Source organism: Melospiza melodia, chromosome 2 (assembly GCF_035770615.1).
Source record: "Melospiza melodia melodia isolate bMelMel2 chromosome 2, bMelMel2.pri, whole genome shotgun sequence".
Taxonomy (NCBI): Eukaryota; Metazoa; Chordata; class Aves; order Passeriformes; family Passerellidae; genus Melospiza; species Melospiza melodia.
The window spans coordinates 77345961-77365143 of NC_086195.1; the positions used below are offsets into that span (position 1 = coordinate 77345961).

The following is a 19183-nucleotide window of genomic DNA, read 5'->3' on the forward strand; positions in this document are numbered from 1 at the left end:
AACTGCTAAAACATATATAACCTATTCTTATCTTTAGAGCTCTCAACAAGTGTACTTATTACAGAGGTGAAAAGGCATTAAAAATAAAAAACAATATACTGAATTTATAGCCTCCCTCACAGAGCCAAAAACTTATTATGCAAACTCAAAGAATAAATTCAGTGGATATTAGCAAAGAAGCACTATATTTAAGTACCAAAAAAAGCTTTTTGCTTAAAATATTTAAATATACATAAATAAGAAGGTAGACAAAACATAAAACAGAGTATTTTTTTCCCACTGTCTCATTATCTGGAACTCTGTGGAAAACTGAACGCAGTTCTCTAGCTTGAACTCCCAAAGAGATTCAAGTGCAACTCTGTATCATTGAATAACACTCTAATCCTAATTTTTAACTTTCTTTGCTTCTGCAGGGATTGCATTACAGCCAACCCACCAGCCTTTTGTTACGGTCTGTGCATGTAGAAGACATTCTAACACAATGAGCCAGAGTTTTACAGCATGAATGTTTAATGTTCCTGATTAAACTGAACTCTGGTGCCACTACTGTAGTGCTGTTTGCCCACTGTTGTTGATCTTTAAGTATTCTTTCAGAATTTTTACCTCTAGAGGTTTTGAAGTTCTAGAATTCTCACTGTCAGCCATACTGCCACTGCCCAGGTCATAGTCTAATCACAAACACTGAAATATTCCTGTAAATTAATCTCTTTCCTTCACACCATCCAAAGGGTGAAATATTAAGTCCATTCCTGGTGTAACCTTGGTGAAAGATGCACTGGTGCTGTAGTGCAGCCATAGAAACTTGCTGCTTTCCTGCAATGCAGAGAAGCCCGACACACAAGAAGCAATATGCCCAAACTCCTTTGCCTTTTATTTGAGCTAAACCCAGGAAGCACTTGCAGTCTTCTTCATGTGGCAGCTCATTTAGCCATGAAGCACATGAAGACATGGGATAGAGGCAGGGGCAGGGCATCCACCATTCAGCCCAGAGATGAGAGGGAACTGGACATTGTACACACAATGACAGTCTGCCTTCCCATTTTAACTGCTCCACCCAGACTGACTAAAGAAAGAAGCTTCTTTGTCCCACAGATTACTTCGTGGTCTTCCAGGAGAATTTGTAGAATCATAGAATATTTTGCATGGGAAAGGACCTTTAATGGTCATCTAGTCTACCCCCCTGCATGCTCAGGGACACCTTCAGCTCAATCAAGTTGCTTAGACACCTGAACAACCTCACTTTGAATGTTTCCAGGGATGGGGTATCCACCGGTCTCTGGACAGCCTGTTCCAATGTTTTACCACCATCATTGCAAAAGACTTCTTCCTTATACCTAATAATGTGGTAACTTACGCTGTGATGCCTGAACCTCTGCTGAGAACATATCTGCTGTTGAAGAGCACAAAGAGGAGGTTTTCTTGGTGTCATGCCAGCTAGATAGAATGCTGCCCCAGTCTTTCTGAAAGAGGAAAGAGATATTATCAAACCTTACACATTGAAATAAATGGTCAATAAAAATTCATTGAAATACTGTTGTTACTAACTATTTATGATGTAAAAGGCCTGGTGCTAAATCATACATTAAAATAAAGCTTGCGCAGAGTTCCCATTTGTTATGGCAAATTTTGTGACAGATGGAAAAACATTTCATCAGAGATTGCATTAATGCAATGTGTATTTTTCCAGTGACACTTTGCTTGTACGCTTGCTTGATGGATGGAAGATATTTATTTACAGATGATGCATAACTACCCAACTATCAACATATCTAACTGCCTGTAACATGTCAAAATACAAGTATATTTCTTCATATGTATTTCCACTGCAGTACAAGCAGAATTTTCCACAAGCCCCATAGACATAGTAAAAGGCCTATAATAAAAACATAACCCCTCATTTTACTTACAAATGCTAATTCTCCTAAAAGCATCTCAGAAGTGTCTTTTTCAGAGCCTAAGGCTGGGATTCAATTCTGATGTTACTGGAGTGGTCTGGGGCCGATATGCTTCCATCCATGTGAAGGGAGATTTCCTCTGGCCAGTAAATAACCCACAGGCAGTTCCCAGTTTCTCAGGTCAGTTTTGCACCTTGGGCCAAAAATCTCTGCTGTTGTGGTGGTGCAAAAAAAGAAACAGTGGCATTAGGAGCAAGAAGACAGTGCTTTCAATGCCTCCACCAATCACCTCTCATAACTGATATCTATATGGATTAATCACTCAAATCAATGATCCTCATGACCTCTAAGTTCATAATCAGCCACTCAAACTGCACCAATTAGAAAAAGAAGGGGCTTTGTCTGCTAAGAATACAGTACTGCTTCGCACAGTAATGGTGAGGAGTGCCACAGTAATGCTGCATCACTCCCACCTGGCCAGTGCTCACTTCTGAGCAGCTCTGAAGGTTGCTGTATATAAAAATTACTGTATTGGCTTAATGTAATATAGATTCACAGACCTGGTCAATGTGATTCTTGCCTTGACCCAGCAATTGGTGCACTGCATTTAAGGGGAAAAGAAAGATCTTGGCAGGGAATAGGAAAGTATTCTCCAAATTAATTAAACTGTGTGCTCATTAAAAACACCAGGGAACTTAGCTGTATCCTTGGGGAGGGAATTCAAGTGTTGAATTTTGGGTGACATTTTTAGATAACAAGCACAACAAATAATTGCAAATCCTGTAGTCTCTTATTTACATAAATAATTGGCATTTAATTAATAATTTTCTGAGAACACTGATCATGCCCAGATGCAGTCACATGTATGCCACCAATATTTTTAAACAGTTGGAAAACAAGGAGAAGCACTGCTCCTCGCTGAAATATTTGAGCTATTTCTGTCTGAGGTTTGAGCTATCACAGGCATCAGCATGAACTGTGGTGAATCAGTGGCCAGTGTAACTCTACCCACTCCCCTTTCCTGGACCTCTGTTGTCTTGCAGAGGACAGGAAAGGTAAGAAAAGGAAAACTGAGGAGGCACAGCAGCATCTGACTACACGGAGAGGGTGGTGTGGGGCAGGTGGGAAGTGAGATTGGTTATGGATGCCTGTCTGTGAAACAGGTTTGACTCACACTCAGATGTGGTACATCTGTCATTGTGCACCCCTTACTGTGTATGCCCTCACCAGCTGTCATGGCAGATGACACAGGGTACCAGATGATGACTGATTTTTCCAATTCAGACGAAAAATCCCTCCCCCTCTTGACTAACAGAAAGTTGGATTTAAGTCTAAGAGGATGTCCATTTGGAATTTTGATGACTTCTTCTCAAATTCTATGTGAATACAAGATTTCTCTAAGCTATATCTGAAAAAAAAAAAAAAAAAAAAAAAAAGCAGACTCATGTGGATAAAACCTCATTGAAAATAGAAACACATACACCCACAGCATCTCTTTACCTTTCTGAAAGTGTTCTCTAAAGTCCAGGTTTCCATGTTTTGTGCTGTTTTAATTATCCATCTGAAGCCTTGGTGTTTCTTCTTTTCCACAAGGAAGCAAAGACTATAACCCCCAAACCAGCTTTCTACCCATTTAATTTGTCTTCATTAGATTTCTACCTTCTTTCTTATATATATCTTATATATATCAAGTATTTTTTTCTGTTGCCCAAGTTTCCAGACTGTTCTCATCTACCCTTCCTGTTAGTCAACTCACAGTAAAGTTATATACACTTGCTGTTTTTAATCCTTCTTTTGTTTCTTTTCCTGAGGTTTGGTGAGAGTAAGTGTTCAGACAAATGGGTTCACTGTGCTGTGTTTAGGTTGTCTTCTGCTTTTAATGTTGAGGGGATGAGATGACCTACTGCAGACTAGCTTGGTTTCTGAAAGCACTGCCATTGCCTTGTTATAAAGCCAGTCAGCAGCAGAAATGTTTTAAAAGAGTAACAGAGAAAGCATGAGCAAACAAACATGCAAGGTACACCAGCTCTGTTATGCTTACTCCTGGCTCCTGTCCAGCAGTCATCTTCCCTTAAGCTGTCCTTCCCTGCCCTGCCAGCCTGACAGAGGCACCATTTACATAATGCACACTCAGTAGTTGGCTCATGATACCCATCTATTGATTGGCTGGCTGCTGCCAGGAAGGTCTAATCAAACTTAGTTGCAAAAAGGATTTCAGAGAGGGCATTAATTTTGAGGTCTCTCTTCTGCCCTCCTGCTGGTTTTATCAAAATATGTAAGAAATTATTTATTAATTGCTAGGAGGTGCAGGCAGGAATAAGCCCCCCAACATTCCTGCAGTAGTGGACTATGGGACGGGTAGATGTGCTACTGCAGTGAGTTGAGAGGGATTTCTTATGTTCTTAAATGTGAGACATCTGTTCCTGTCAAATGTGGTAGAAGTTGCCTGACAGCTCCAGAAGTTATAGGGACTGTGGGGGAACTAATGGGAAGAGGGACTGTAAAATCTTCATTTCCTTAGAAACCAGGCAAAAATATTCCAACCCATTATCTCTTTATGAATTATTTCTGTAAAGATTGCCCTTTACATGCTTTAAATATCTGAGCTACACCAGTAGAAATCTAGCAGTGTACAGGCTTTTCATAAGCATTCTGACATAATGTCTTGATTTGCTTGAAAAACACAAGATGGTAAGAATGTACAGATAAATGTGTCAATTATTATTTTTACCTGTCTAAATCGAAACAGTGCATTTTTCTGTGTAGAAAGCCAGCACATCCAGCATTTCTCTGTGCAGCACAGCAGGCAGAGAACTACTTACAGCTGCTCTGCTCTCCCTCCAGGTCACCACATTTTCACAAGAAAAGCAGAATTGAAAGGGGTCACCTCTGAGGCTTCATCCCCCAGCAGACCTTTCTTACAGCGCCATCACTTGTGGCCAGAAATTGTAACATTCCTGGCAGTGCATCAACTCTGTAATGTATAGACTCTTCTCATGTGGCAATTCCAGAGCATTTATTTCTTTATTTCTGAAAGGAGTATTTCTGCTGCAAGAAGACCATAGGAATTGGCTTTTAACCAGAAATCATGTGCAGCCTCCCTCTGCAGCTTGTGGTGTGTCTGTGGAGATATGCTGTGCGTTTAATTAAACCTCGGAATTCCTTTGTTTTTCCTTTGTTTATCTGACAAGACATGAAGAAGCTTTGTGGTTTATACCAGTCTGGTATTTTTTGTAATATGTTCTTCCAGCTGCTTGTGAGACTTAGCTCAGGTCAGTCAGGGAATCTATCAAATACATCAAAGTTAACACTGATAAATCCAGACACTTAATAATTTTATACAATTAACTTTGGTAGAATTTCTTCTTTTTATCTTATGACTTTAGGACTGCATATGAAGTACAGTAGGGGAAATTTAATCAAACCAGAACTCTATTAACCTAGTTCTAGGTCTGTATCCTCTTGCTTCTTTTAAAAATTACTAAATGATCGTTATTAAAGTAATGCTTGAAGTCTGGGTGATTCTGCAAACTAAAACCTGGGAGACAGGTAATACGAATTTTGAAAGAGAAGACAGATAAAGATTCAGTGGTGAAAGTGAGACACTGGAAAACCTGGAAAAAACCAGGACTGTAAAGTGATTCGTCTCTGCTGAGAATTTATAATGATCATCCTTGTATTTTTCAGTCAAAAGTATCACTGGCTTTATTTCATCTTTGAAATGTGTTTCAGAAGCATTCATACTTCATGCAATATGAAGCCCTCAGAGCAGAGGAAATAAGGCCAGTAGCTCAAGTCGGTAATTAGGGCTGGCTGCTGCCCTTGTGGGCTGAGTAGCTCAGATTCTCATGTTCTATCCTATGATTTTTCACTACATGCAAATACTACTTCAATAGCAGCAGAGATTTATCCTTGTTTATAGGGCCATTGAGGCTTATGGCCCAATAATAATATGGCCCTATAATATTAATGGCTTATGGCCAAGAATATTCATGTTAACAAAGTCCAAATTTATTTTGTACAAACCATCACAATAATAGAAATGAAGACATTTCAGTGGTGAGAATAACCAGGGACTTCTGCTCTTCTGTATCTATAGATTAAGATTAGATCTCTGTTTTAGAAGACCTATTGTATCTTAAATTGAATGGAAAAATCTGAGGGGAAATATTAGTGGGTGTGATTCTTCAGCACGAGCATTTAGCCTGGGTAGACTAGTAGTCTCCAATAACATTTCTGAACTGATGAAAAGTTCTCCTATAATTTAAACAAATGACTTGTAAGTGCATATGGAATAATAGAATATACTGAGTTTGAAGGATCATCAAGTTCAACTCCTATTTTGATCCAGCAAGATATAAATGTGTGCAGTAGGCAGTTTGCCTGAGGTACTGGTGTTTCAAATAACTGTATGAGGTTTTTCTCTTCGTCATATTTGTGTTTAAATGTACAGCCTGTCACTGCAAAATTAACACAAAATTTTATATTTTAAATTCAAGTATTCCACACCAATCTGGTTACTGAACTTGTTTAACAATCATAAAAAGAATTTGAGGCATTAAAAATTAAATACATAGCATGAATATTAAATCTTTATGATTTCTGCCTGAAGTTTAAACTGGTTTTAAAGCAGGATGAAGATTATTTATTTATTCAGGTAAATAGGTTTTTAAAATTGTGTAATAATTACATTAAATACACTTTTATTTAATTTTTAAAGAAAATAATTAATATTTAAATGTAGAAATGTATTTCCTAATTTAAAGAAAAAAATAGAACTATACTAAAACTAAAATGGAAATGTGTAACATAAATCAATGAGTAACCCCTATGCTAAATAATCCACCATTGCTAAATATTTAAAGATTAAACCCATTAAAATTATGTTATATGAAAACTAACTTGTGGTTAATTATGAAACAATAGCTACTATTTTTTTGGACATTGATTATTTTGTAACTCAGCTTTGTAATGGCTGTGGTTACTGCTTCTCCTCAAATCGAAAACTTACAGAAATATCTCACATGGAAGAGAAGTTATTTGGCAGCAGCTGTAATGCACAGAAATGCTTTCTTAAATTTCTCTTTTATTATGATTTTTTGAAGAAGTGTTGTTCAAAAATAAAAGTTAGTTTTCTGGCACACATATTTTGATTTGATCCCTTTTCTGCAGTTTTTTCTGCTTCTAGTTGTTAGGAGAGCCAAAATCTTTTGGATCTGCAGAACTTGAGCTAGAAATTGTAATGAGAATATTTGTGTCAAGAAAGCCAACATGCTGTTCTTTCTTTCTTTCCTTCCCTCATTGGTAGATATTTTCTGAAGTATAGGACCATTTTTTTAATGTCTTACAGCTCATGGGTAGAACAGCCAAAACACACAGAATAGAAAAATTCTAAGGAATATACTTCAAAAAATTTAAAATTCATGCATTTGAGTGAAGTCATAATATTCTGGAACATTTTTGTTGATTTCAAACAAATTTGACAAGATCTGCCAGTGGCTTGGTATGAATGACTGCACCCTTATTATACAACTGGTCCTTATTTGTTGTCAAATTCCTTGGAACCCTTCAGTGTCATTACATGCTTTAATGCACAGCACAATGCATAAATTTAGGGCATTTTTAAATTCTTATTTTTTCACGTTCCTCCACCGTGGCACCAAATCTTGGAATCATTCCTACTGAAATTAGGGGGAAATCCCCATGGCCGAAGACTGCAGAGAGCGCAGCATTGCAGGAGCAAAGTCTTGCTTTCGGAGACGTGGTGCTGCTCTGGTGGATCCCGGAAGGCTGACCTGGGCTCTGGCAGATGCAGGTGTTGGTGGAGAGGGGAGGAGATGTTTCAGGGCTATGCTCCAACAGATCCAGAGGTGCTGGCTCTCATGGCAGACCCCAGCCCGACCACCCTGGCAGGGTAACTTGGCTCTGCGTGGAAGTCAGCTCACCTCTGATGGACCAAAGGTGCAAAGCTGCTGGAGATGTAGGGTGTGGAATCTCTTTCTCACCACCTGCAGGGCAATGGGTAAGGGTCCTGCCAACATGAATCTTCCTTGATTGTATGTATGAATGGTGTCCCCTGGATTATACTCTCTAAGGTGTAAGGGAAAAACTTCTCCTTGCTTAATGACCAGGGGAATGCAGTCTACCCCAACATTGTATGTGAGCTGGTATCTTTTCCAAATGATCACCCAGGAAGAAGAAGATGGGAAATAAAACACATTTTTCTCCAAAGGAGAGAGGAAATACTATTTAAGGATAAAAAGAAAATAGCAACACATATATAGTTATAAGAACAACAAAGCTAACATAAAGAGCGATAAAATAAATGTAACCCTTTGATCTTTCAGCAGACTGACTTTTTTATTCAGTAAAATTTGAATATTTAAAAGATAATATTTCCTAATTAGTTCTTTCTTTAGCCCTCGGTATGAATATCTAACACTTTAATGCTGGGGAATATAATCCAGTGAGATTCACGTGGCTGATAGCCCTCTCTGTGTTCCCAAGTGCCTTCAACTAAACGGGACATTGGGGTGAGGTTTGTGCAGTCTGACTCCACCTGGAAACCAGAGGTAGCAGATGCCAGAGAAAACTCTCTATGGTGTTTTATAACTGGGTGTTTTGCCTCAGCAGAGAAAGAATGAAGAAGATATAAAGCAAAGGCTGGAATTCACAAATCCTATTGATGATAGCAGCAGAAGAGCCATGCCTGTGCTAAAAGGGGAGTATGCCACATCTCTCCACTCAGACTGAGGTGTCCTGGCAGAAATGGTCTGCTGAGACAGAAGACCCATGGGCCTCTGAGAAAGACTTTTAAGATATTTGTCATTTCTTCTGCTAGACAAAGGAACTGCTGCTCCGTGGCGGTTATGAAAACATGAAAAATGGCAGCATATATAACTGAGTGAAGATTTCCTATGCCACCATTTCCTATAACAAGTAAATGTAATTTTCACATCAGTTGATCACTGGAAAGTCAGTGTTCTTAACTGTAAAATGCTCTGGAAAGCAATGTTGTATGGGATCCATTAATGCAGGCACAGTGTTTGAGCTAGATGCTCAGGCTACTTCTGTGACCCAGAGTGACAGATCTTTCCAGAAAGGGACTTCCCTCCAAGTCATCCTCAACCAGAGGACCCCTTACCCTTCACTGAATTCAAGGGGAGCTCAGCCTGCCAGCTCAGGCTGGATGCCAAACTTTTTGGCAGTTAAAGGGAAGCAAGATAGTCCCACAGATAGTAGGTGGAATAAAAATGCCTGTGACAGAGATACCAAAGTTTTGCAAGGAGACAGAAGCAAGCAGAGTGGGCTTGTGTAGGCAAGCGTATAGTTTATTCCAGATGGTGTTTTGCTTCAGTAAAAGCTGCAAATTCTCTTAAAGACACTTCTGTGCCCCTCAGTGTAGCATCTGAACAATTTGCAAATGATGTATTCAGAAAATTTATAAAAGATGTTGCTCATACAAAAATGTCATGAGGCACTGGTCTTGGCAGGACAGGAGGAGGATTGGTGTAGCTGCATTTATAGTGAGAGGGCTTGGAAACACTCAGGAAGTGGTGCTGAGGAGTGCAGCTGGGAGCCCCTAAAGGAAGAAGTTAATGTGCTCACTGGCCACAAATGCAGCTGCTTCTGGGACCAGCCGACATTCAGGAAAAACCTCCAATGAACATAAAAGACATTCTGGGAAAAAATCCTGGTATCTTGTATTTCCACAGATTTCTGTGGAAATTATTCTGTCAGTGCCTACAATCATTCCTGTCTCAAAAGTGTGTGCACATGTAGCAAGTGCCTGTGAATTTTTCATTTGCTTTTTTGTTTGTCTGTTTTTCTCTTCTAAAAAATTTCCATACTAGAACTATAAACAAGGAATTTAAGAAGGCAAATAAAAGAACATTCATACAGATACTCACGCACAGTCTCACTCCAAAAACATTTGGCCAGCTAACAGGTGATGTGCCTTGTAAGTATTTTGTTCCCAGAAAATCTGATATCTTGAAAACCATGATATCTTGTTCATTTCTAATCCTGTGTTGCAAATGTGGCAAGAGACTGTGGAAAATACCAAATTATATCCTTCTCTCCCTCTTATTCTTTTAAACAATCCTTAATTTATTCAAGCTTTCCAACTCCTTGCATGTAAAGATATCATATGGAAGAGAAGTCCAGCACAGGCATGGGAATCCTTTTGTCCTTTCTATCCAAATTAAAGAAGACTAAAACAGAAGTTCTTCATCCTAATTGAAAAACCTAGGTAAGCACCATAAAAAAATTATTAGTTACATAATTAAGAATCCACATTTGCAGCCAAAAAAAAAAAAAGTGATTGTGGAGCCAAGTCTGAGATTTACTGTTAATAAAGTTAAAAAACCTGATCACAAAAATATTATAATTCTAAATAGAAATTTTGATTAAAAAATAAACAAGTAAACTAAAAATTAGATGTGTTTTAAATTGAACCCCCAAAATAGTAAGGACTAGGGCTGCACAATCATGATCCCTGCACACAGCGTGCAGGAAAATCAGCTACATTGGAGATATACAGCTTTGGACTTTACGGCCTCAGAAGCCTTAGCTTTGACAATAAATTGGCAGGCTGGGATATAAAATGAGTATTTCTGCTGAAATCAGAGGCACTCATTGACCTGTGTGTGATGACTCACTTCACTTTTGCATAATTTTTTTTCTGCTCTTTCTTTGTCTGTCTTCTCTTATACTCCAGACTAACTTTGGATTGGACTTTATCTTGATCATGGGTGCAATGAAGAAAATAAATAGTAAAACAATGTGGTTTTTACACAAAATTGCATGGTTTCAGACCAACATGATCCACGAGTGCTCCAGGCTGTTTATTTTTAAAAACGCGAATAAAACTTTAGTCATCTTGTTATCACAGTTTGTCTTTTCAAAGAATCAACAATGAAGATTCTTTCTGTTATTTCTGGCAGATGGGGAGCAAGTGTGACTTGGCTCTCTTAGCCACAAAAGCATAACATGAAGAAAACACTCCACGATGCAACATTCCTAATGTGTTACATGTGTCTTTGTCTGGCTCTGCCAGCACTGGACTCTGTCCTTCTTCTGGTTCACCCAGAGGAAAACAAAGCAGATCACTAAAGGTCCATGGTGCTGCAGTATGGTTTTATTTGTCGTAGAAAGTGTTTATCAAGTACCGCTGCGAAGAGATATTGTTCTCTTTAAAGACAAAAAAGTAGAGATGACTCTGCTCTATGACTAATAACAGACTTCTAAGGAGATACTTCAAACTCAATTTATAAAAGCCTTGCAGCTCAAAAGGTGACATGAAAGTTGAAAAGGATAAAAGAACTGGCATTTTAAAATGAAATAAGAAAAAGTGTCTTTGATAAAAATGACAGAATACCAGCAATTTCTGAAACACTGTAATTCCAGCCAAGTAAAGATATTGTAATGTTTATGGATAATAACAGGTAGGTTTCAACCACAGAGTCAGTCAGGTGCATATTAAATTGATCAAAATAAACCTCTAATAGTCACCTCTGTATGTGACAACTAGAAAATAAATAGATTTAAAATAAAGATGGAGATTCAAATAAGCTTTAGAAAACCAGAAGGCAGAAAAGTGCTAATAATGAAGTTAAATAACAAAACCTAAATAAACTGAGAATAAGGGTTGTGTGGGGTCTCATTTTACATATTGCTCTCCTTTGTAAGCAAGAAAAAGAAAAGGAAATAATGCAGTAATAAGATTTGCCAGACTTATCTCACAGGCAAGTTGTAAAGATTCATTAATCAGTATTCCTATGGTAGTTGACAATTGAAAACACTATGCAAACATAAATCATAGCGCACTAATCAAATGGCTGAAATCAAGCCTTTATATCCAGGCAGAAATCTAACATGGCCCTTCAGAAAGAGGGAAAATAATGTTTAAGACAAGAGAAAAACTAGATAAAAGGCAAAGAACATGTCAAGGAGTACCAAAAAAAAAAAGCTTTCACTAGAAAATGAAGAAAAAAATGCTCTCACCTAGAAGATATAATGGAGGAAAAGAATGAGTGATACTAATGTCACAGTTTGCTTACTGCTGAGATTTACTCACTGAACCGAGGTGCCCCAGCCAGGGTCCTAAGCCGGCATCCAGACAGCTGATCTGGCAGCTTTAACTTAGCAGTTAGCCACTGAAACCATCCTGCTGAAGTAAACACCCGAGCTATCTGACTGTGAGGAGTCAGAAGTGTGTGCTGCTTCCAGAGGGAGAGCCAATCTGCCAGGGTCCATTTATAATTTCAGGAGAAGATTCGTGTTGGAGATGGTGGACTGCTTTACTTTGTCCTTTATTTATTTAGCTTGTCAATGAGGTGCCTGTATCCTGAAGGCCCCAAGTCCAATGCCTGGAATTAAATAACAGGGTTACTCTCCTCTTAAATGATTACATTAACAAGTTGTGTAAGGGCTGTGTGTAAATAAGGTCACAATTTTCCTCAGCACTGATGACCTCTTTCAGAAACACCTATCAGACCTTGAATTTAGGGCTGGCTGACAAGTGAATTTTTCCACCTGCAAGCATCTATGTTGGCAGCTCAACAGCAGAGACACACCTTGGGGGATGCCCATGTTCAAGTCCGTGAGTGGCACTGACTGGGAATCCCTGATTCCCAACAGACTTGGAACTGTCCTTTCTGGATCTCAAAAGAGTCCTTCACTTTAAATTTATGTTGATGAGTTACTCTGAAGACATATATTATCCTGCTTTAATAAACAAAACTAACTGAAATATCTTACTTTCCTTCTAATATAGAGTATAAACAATTTTGACAATTTTAACCTGATCATTTAATTATTTTCAAAAGACTTACCACCTCCTGAATGTATTGTGTAAGTGGGGGGGTTTGCCTCTGTATAAAAGTCAAAATGAGAAAAAAAAGTCTTAAATTGTATTAAAGCATTTTGTTCTAGTCATTGTGGTCTGCAGCAAAACAATGCAGAAAGAAAAATGTAAGAGCTAGAAAAGTATAGTATCTGCACTTTTATAATATTTTAAAATAGAAAGCAAAGGAAGTTCACTGGATAATAATAATAATGATAATAATGATAATAATGATAATAATGATAATGATAATGATAATGATAATAATAATAATAATAATAATTTGAAATTATTTACTGAAGTATGCATCACTGCAGAAGAGATATCTTGGCGTAGAAGAGGAAAACCTGCACAAACTCAGACTTGTCAGTGAGGTGATGTGGAGAATAATTGTGCAAGCTGGCACAGCAACCTCTGCAAATTTCCACACCAAAACACAGATATTATATGAGGAACACACTTATACACCAAGCAAAATAGAGCACAAATGATTGAGCCATCATGGGTTTCCTCATTTCTAAATACTTACTGCTTCTCTTAAATTAATTAGTCTTGGTATGGACTCACATCAGCAGGGCCTTATTAAAGCTCTGTGTACATTAGTTAAATCTTCTCAGACAACAGAACTGCTTCTGTTTGACTGTTTCTGCAGCGTGTTCCCATAAAAAGAATGCACGAGGATGTTAATGTGACAGTCCTTCAAGGCGAAGACTATTTCATCAGTCAAGAGGAAATCTTTGTGGAATACAACTGGAAGAGATGAATGCATTTTAATTTTACGAGACTTTCATTATGAAAGGAATTTAAATAATTTAATTTGAAAGCTTGTTCTCAAGTGATTTTTTAAAATAAATTTAAGTTTGGGGTTTTTTTGCTTTTTATCACTGAATATGGCCTAAAAGAAACCTGAAAATAACTTCCCCGTACAGACTTCTTTTTCTTTTTCCCACGTGGCACATTTTATTATTTTCCTTCTGTTGTTTCAATGAAGTCAAAGTAATTATGATGACTTTTATTTAAACTCAATATCTCAAACCTCTGTGCAGAGTAGCTTATGAGCACCAAAACACTTTTGCTCTGAGAGCAACCAAAATAAAAGAATTATTTTTTGTGCTAGTTGGTTGCTGTGACTTCTACATGAGAGTCACAAAACCAGTGATGATTACACTGTTTCCATAAATCCAGCACCCACTATTTGTATTGCTTTAGGCCAAAGCACATGAGGAAGAGAGGGGCTTGTCTCCCTTACAGCCTTCTAGAAATACATTTCTCTGGTTTAATGTGATGGCAACAGCAGGATTTCTGGCTGTGTTACACTTGTAACACATGTGCAGTGAGGAACAGATAATGTGATGTTCTCATGCTCTTCTTGTTACTTGAGCTCTGGGTTCAGTCAGAATACTGATAGACTTTAATGGTGAATGCTGGAAAAATAGAGATTATTCACACCAGTTTTGTCTCTGACAGATTTGTGCATCACTGTCTGAAATTCTGGTTTGATACTACAACATGTTCAGCAGCAGCACTCATCTTTTCCCTTTCTATTACTTTTATTCTTTATTTTCCCCTCTCCTCTCCTCTCCTCTCCTCTCCTCTCCTCTCCTCTCCTCTCCTCTCCTCTCCTCTCCTCTCCTCTCCTCTCCTCTCCTCTCCTCTCCTCTCCTCTCCTCTCCTCTCCTCTCCTCTCCTCTCCTCTCCTCTCCTCTCCTCTCCTCTCCTCTCCTCTCCTCTCCTCTCCTCTCTTCTTTTTTTCATTACAAGTTTTATATTTCCCATTAGCTATGTGCTTTGAGGTGCTCCCTGATGTCACTCAAAATATGAATCCTTGCCAGTACAGATGGAGAAACAGAGAACTGGAATGCTGGAATAAGGTAATGGGTTTTATAGTGGGACTTTTTTATGCCTGAATTGCCACCAAAACTTTTCTTTTGGACAAATTCCTAAGTACAGTCTCCATTTTTGAGGTGATCCTGATCTACTGAGAGATGGAATTTTTTTTTTTTTGTGGTGTAAAGAAAGGTCAAAGTAAAATTCTTGATTATTTTGGGATCAAGTTCCTTAAACCTTCTTCATTATTGTTACTCAGGTCTGTCTTTATTTTTCCAAATAAAGTGTCTAGCAGTCTTAAACAGGAGGTGAATGTTCAATCCCATTTTTCTTTCCATTTCAATACTGTGATGCTGTAGAATCCTTGTTTCCTGAGACTGCACCTCTTCTGTTAAGTTCCAGTCAAGAAAATATTGAAAGATGTGACAGTCCATCAGAGAAGGGAGGCTCTTCATTCACTGCTACCTGAAATGGACATCATACCAATGACTTTCTCAGTGTACAGAGAATAGAAATTAAACTTTAGGTAGTAAAGAACTCTGAAAAGCAGAGGTATAAAGAATGAGTTGGGGTTAAAAAGCATCTTGCCAGTCCTGCATAGTTTCTTGTTGTTCTTGTATAATCCTAAATTTTCTCAAGAAAGCCATTGTTTTAGAGGTGAAAACAGATGAGACAGCTCTTCAGATTTTTTAATGCATTCATTAGATGTAACACTGATAGATCCATGTAAATGGCATTGGAGTTTATCAATAATTCTAACACACTTCAGATCTGAGGACCCAGGAGTGTGGCACTGCACTTTTGAATAACATTCAGTAAGAGCTGTGGTTGTAATTTGAAATCTTCTCCATCACATCTTACTTAAATTTAATAATTTTATAAATTTATGTAGTGTGCCATAGAATGATAGGAAAATGTGATAATCCATCAAGTCTGTTCCAAGTCTCTCAATTACCCAATATTGTTGTTATTATTGAAATCTGCATAAATTCATCTTGCAGAATAAATCTGCAATATTCAATGAAGTCCTCAAAATTGCTTCTGGTCTATAAATGGTTTGAAATAAACTTGGCAACCTCTTTCCTTAAGTCAAGCTTTGAAAAATGTGCGTCATTAAAACCAATGGTTGTGAACTACTTATGTCCTGAAGGAGGTTTTTTTTGTAACAGTCACAGTTCTTAGGGCAATGTATTATGCCCAGATCCATGACCATGGGTTTTGGTTTTAGAATGTTTTAACCTTAATCCCTCCCATTAGGTTTCCAGTGAAAATATTCTGTGCCAGAAGAGAAATTGTGCTGTGCTAATGGCTCAGAGGTACACAAGGGTACACAGAATGACAGCTACAGCTGGTCAGGCATGGCACCAAAACTCCTCAAACCAAGACATTTACCAGAGGACCTCTTGGCTTGCAAAGAGCAAGAAAGAAGTCAGTATGTCATGGGGCTTTGCTGAGTTCCTATAAATGTTTGTTTAGATCCTTAGAAATTGTTTTAAGGAACAAGAAGCCAGTTTTCCACTTGTCAATGTCACCCTCATCTATGCTATTTTATTTTGTCCTCAGCCTGTGTTCTTTTCCTTTCTTTATTCTTGAATGGACTTCTTCTTCAATGAAAAAAAAAGGAAAAGAAAAAGAAAAAAAAAAAAAGGAAAAAAGAAAAATAATTAGGCAGTAACTAAGCATTAAGTGTTGCTCAATCTCCCAAAATACATCTAACAGCTTTTTTATACTCTTACATCACTATTCTTATGCTTTCTTATGTATGCCCTCCAATTATAGCAACTCATAAATTATTTTTGGGTCTCAGAGGTCATGTTCAATTTGTAAAGTTTCTGCCTTGTGTAAATATTTGTTGGATTTCTTGACTTGGTCTCCAATATCCATTGTTAGAGAAGCAGGTAAAAGACAATGAAGGTAATATTGACAGAAAACCCATGAAAACTTAGCCAGTTAAGTGAGAATTTGTAAAACTTGAAAAAGTAGAATTGCACAAAAATGAACAGGTTCTGGCAATCTTTTTTTGCACAAATCCTACATTTGTGATTTTAGGTGGCTCTATGCTGTCTTTGCTTGGCAATTAGAACCACAGTAGGAGAAAATACTACTTAATGTCTTAGGTCCTTCCAGCACAGCTCCAACCACCCAGCTTTGACATCCAAGGACATTACTGTTCACTGTGGACATAAAGAAAAAGAATAATGAAGAATGGAAGAAAACGTCATTCCCTCTTGTATCCTGTCCCCTTTTATTCTGGATTCTTTCCATTTATTTTTCTTCCTGATGTCTATGTCTCTACTTGCACCTATGAACAGGATTCCCAGAAACAAAAAAAGAACCCAAAAAAACCAGAAGCCAAAGAAGAAAAAAATTAAGAGTCTTCTGCCAATGCTGTTGCAGAAACACTGTCTACAGGAGGAAAGGAAAAAATAATGCTGGCAAAGGAATGTATTGGTAGAGGAATCTTCCTGAAGAGAACCAAACCTTTCTTATAGTTCAGAGTAAAACCCTTTTACCTGTAAAACTGTCAGCTCTCCAGCCTAGGTTTATGGAATTCAAAATCAAAAGGTTTAAGGACAAATAGAGGGCATTTTTTCCTTGTAGTTATTTCTCCCTCACTGAAAAAATGATGACTCCTTTCTGTCTGAATGTATTGCAGTACTTGAAGATTTGCAGAACTTCTGCTAAAAGCACTTTCCCAAATGTAACCCAACATCAAGGCATCATGGTTTTTTTGAATTAGTTACAGTAACAAAGAGTTTCTCAACATGAGTCTGTTATGCTGTTTTCCAGATGGAATGGAGTTCTGTGAAATCTCTGTTCTTTTTGTGCCGCTAATCTTGCCTCATGACTCAGAAGCTGAAAGCCCTAAATAGTGTTGATAATCCTCTGCAGTCTCTTTTAAGTCTTAGCAATGCCTTTCCTCTAATGAAACATGTTATATGCTTTGCAGGAGAGATCCCATGATTATTTTGATACTAAGCCTTCAGTCCATACTTACTGGCATTGCAAGGCATTCCTCTGATTTCGATCACAGAAAAGGATTTACACATCCAGACTTGGCATACATTAGAGGAACTGTATATAATAAAAAGTAAAATTTTCAGAATCCACAGAATATTTTTCATGGAAGCCTAGCTGATTTCTCTTTGAAGGATGTAAGGAGTTCACAGCTGGATCACAGACTCCTACCTTTAGGTATCTACATGGGACCGTGCAAATAGAAAACTAAGCTGTCCCTATAGCTGGCAAAGAACTTCCTTAACACAGAGGGTTACTGATGCCAAAAGACAAGCAGGGCATCTGAGATACCAAAAGACAAGCAGGATATCTGTCGGTGACTGGCAGATGGGGCACAGGATCTCTGGGGAGACACAGCCTCAGAGGCAGCAGTTGAAGGCTGGGCAGCACAGCTGCACTGGCTGAACTGATCTCACTGAGACCACAGAAACATGTCTGATATACAGTCACCTACCTTACCTAAGCTAACTTATTCCTAAACTGATTGCCATCCCAATCCTCCTTTAGCTCTGTTCTATCATTTTATTTCCATTTCAGAAAGTTTCTAGCTGCTGAAGCAAGCCATGGATCCTGCTGGTGCTCTGTCAGCCAGCTCTTTGCAGGTGTCTCAGGTGCCCTGAATGTATTTCAGACATCTGTGCATGACAAGGAGGGTAAGTCCATCCTGTGTGTCCCTGGCAGAGCTTGTGTGCTGTGGGGGTCCACTGGCATTGCTCTAACATCTGCAGAAGATAAAAAGTTGTCTGTTGCTCTATTTAGGCTCATGCAGAGAATAATTAAGCAAAACCTCAGCTTTGTGTGTGTTAGTTAAAAATTAAATTTACAATCACTGTGCATATAGTGTTATTCATTATAGTACAAAGCAGTTCTTCTCATTAATATACTGAAAGGAAATTATCTTCTGTGTTTTTTCTGTGTGACTGTGATCTGTAGATCCCAGTAAAGAAGGCAGAATGTTCCCATGCTCCTACTGAAGTGTGTCAGAAGTAGCTGTTCTCTACATTCTGATAAGAGCCATGAAAAAACCCCACACTAAAAATGTGCACATGCACACACACTTGCATGCACACACACACACAAACACATTCAGCTGGGGATGGATTGAAGTTCATTTTATTTCCCTAATTTAATGAAGTTTTCATTTCTATCTTCTCTTTTGTGACTCAAGTTTTGTAGAAGTGCAACTGTGTAAACAACTGGTGACAGAAGGAGCTTTAATGACACATGGCACATGTTGGTAAGTAGCACACATTTTAAAAGACATGTGTTAGAGCAGGGAATTTCTTTTATCTCGATTTTTTCTGCAGCAATATTAAATTAAAAAATCAGTTCTCTTCTGGAAACTCACAGTAAGAATAATTTTCTTCTTTACCCTTTTTTTATTATTATTAGAGATTAAGGCAACAAAAACATTAACTTTCTGCACTAGCTGAAGAGATGCTCATAAAAAAGTCTAAATATCTATTGACCCTGTGGTCTCAATTGTAAATAGCCTGCACATAATAGAATTGCACTATAAACCTATTTTTGTTATGAAAACTCTCTTAATGGATGCATAAATTATTTATACTAGCAGTTACAGTTCAGGATAATGAAG

The 19183-nt window shown here is 38.0% G+C and overlaps 1 long non-coding RNA gene across 1 annotated transcript in view; it reads left to right on the forward strand.

The window, feature by feature from the left end:
* LOC134415173 (uncharacterized) overlaps positions 1-18823 on the forward strand; it is a 93154-nt gene extending 74331 nt beyond the window's left edge. Inside the window, exons 2-3 of the long non-coding RNA XR_010026951.1 lie at positions 18124-18239; positions 18755-18823. This is a non-coding gene — a long non-coding RNA (uncharacterized LOC134415173). The remainder of the gene's footprint in view (positions 1-18123; positions 18240-18754) is intronic.
* Positions 18824-19183: the final 360 nt, after the last annotated feature.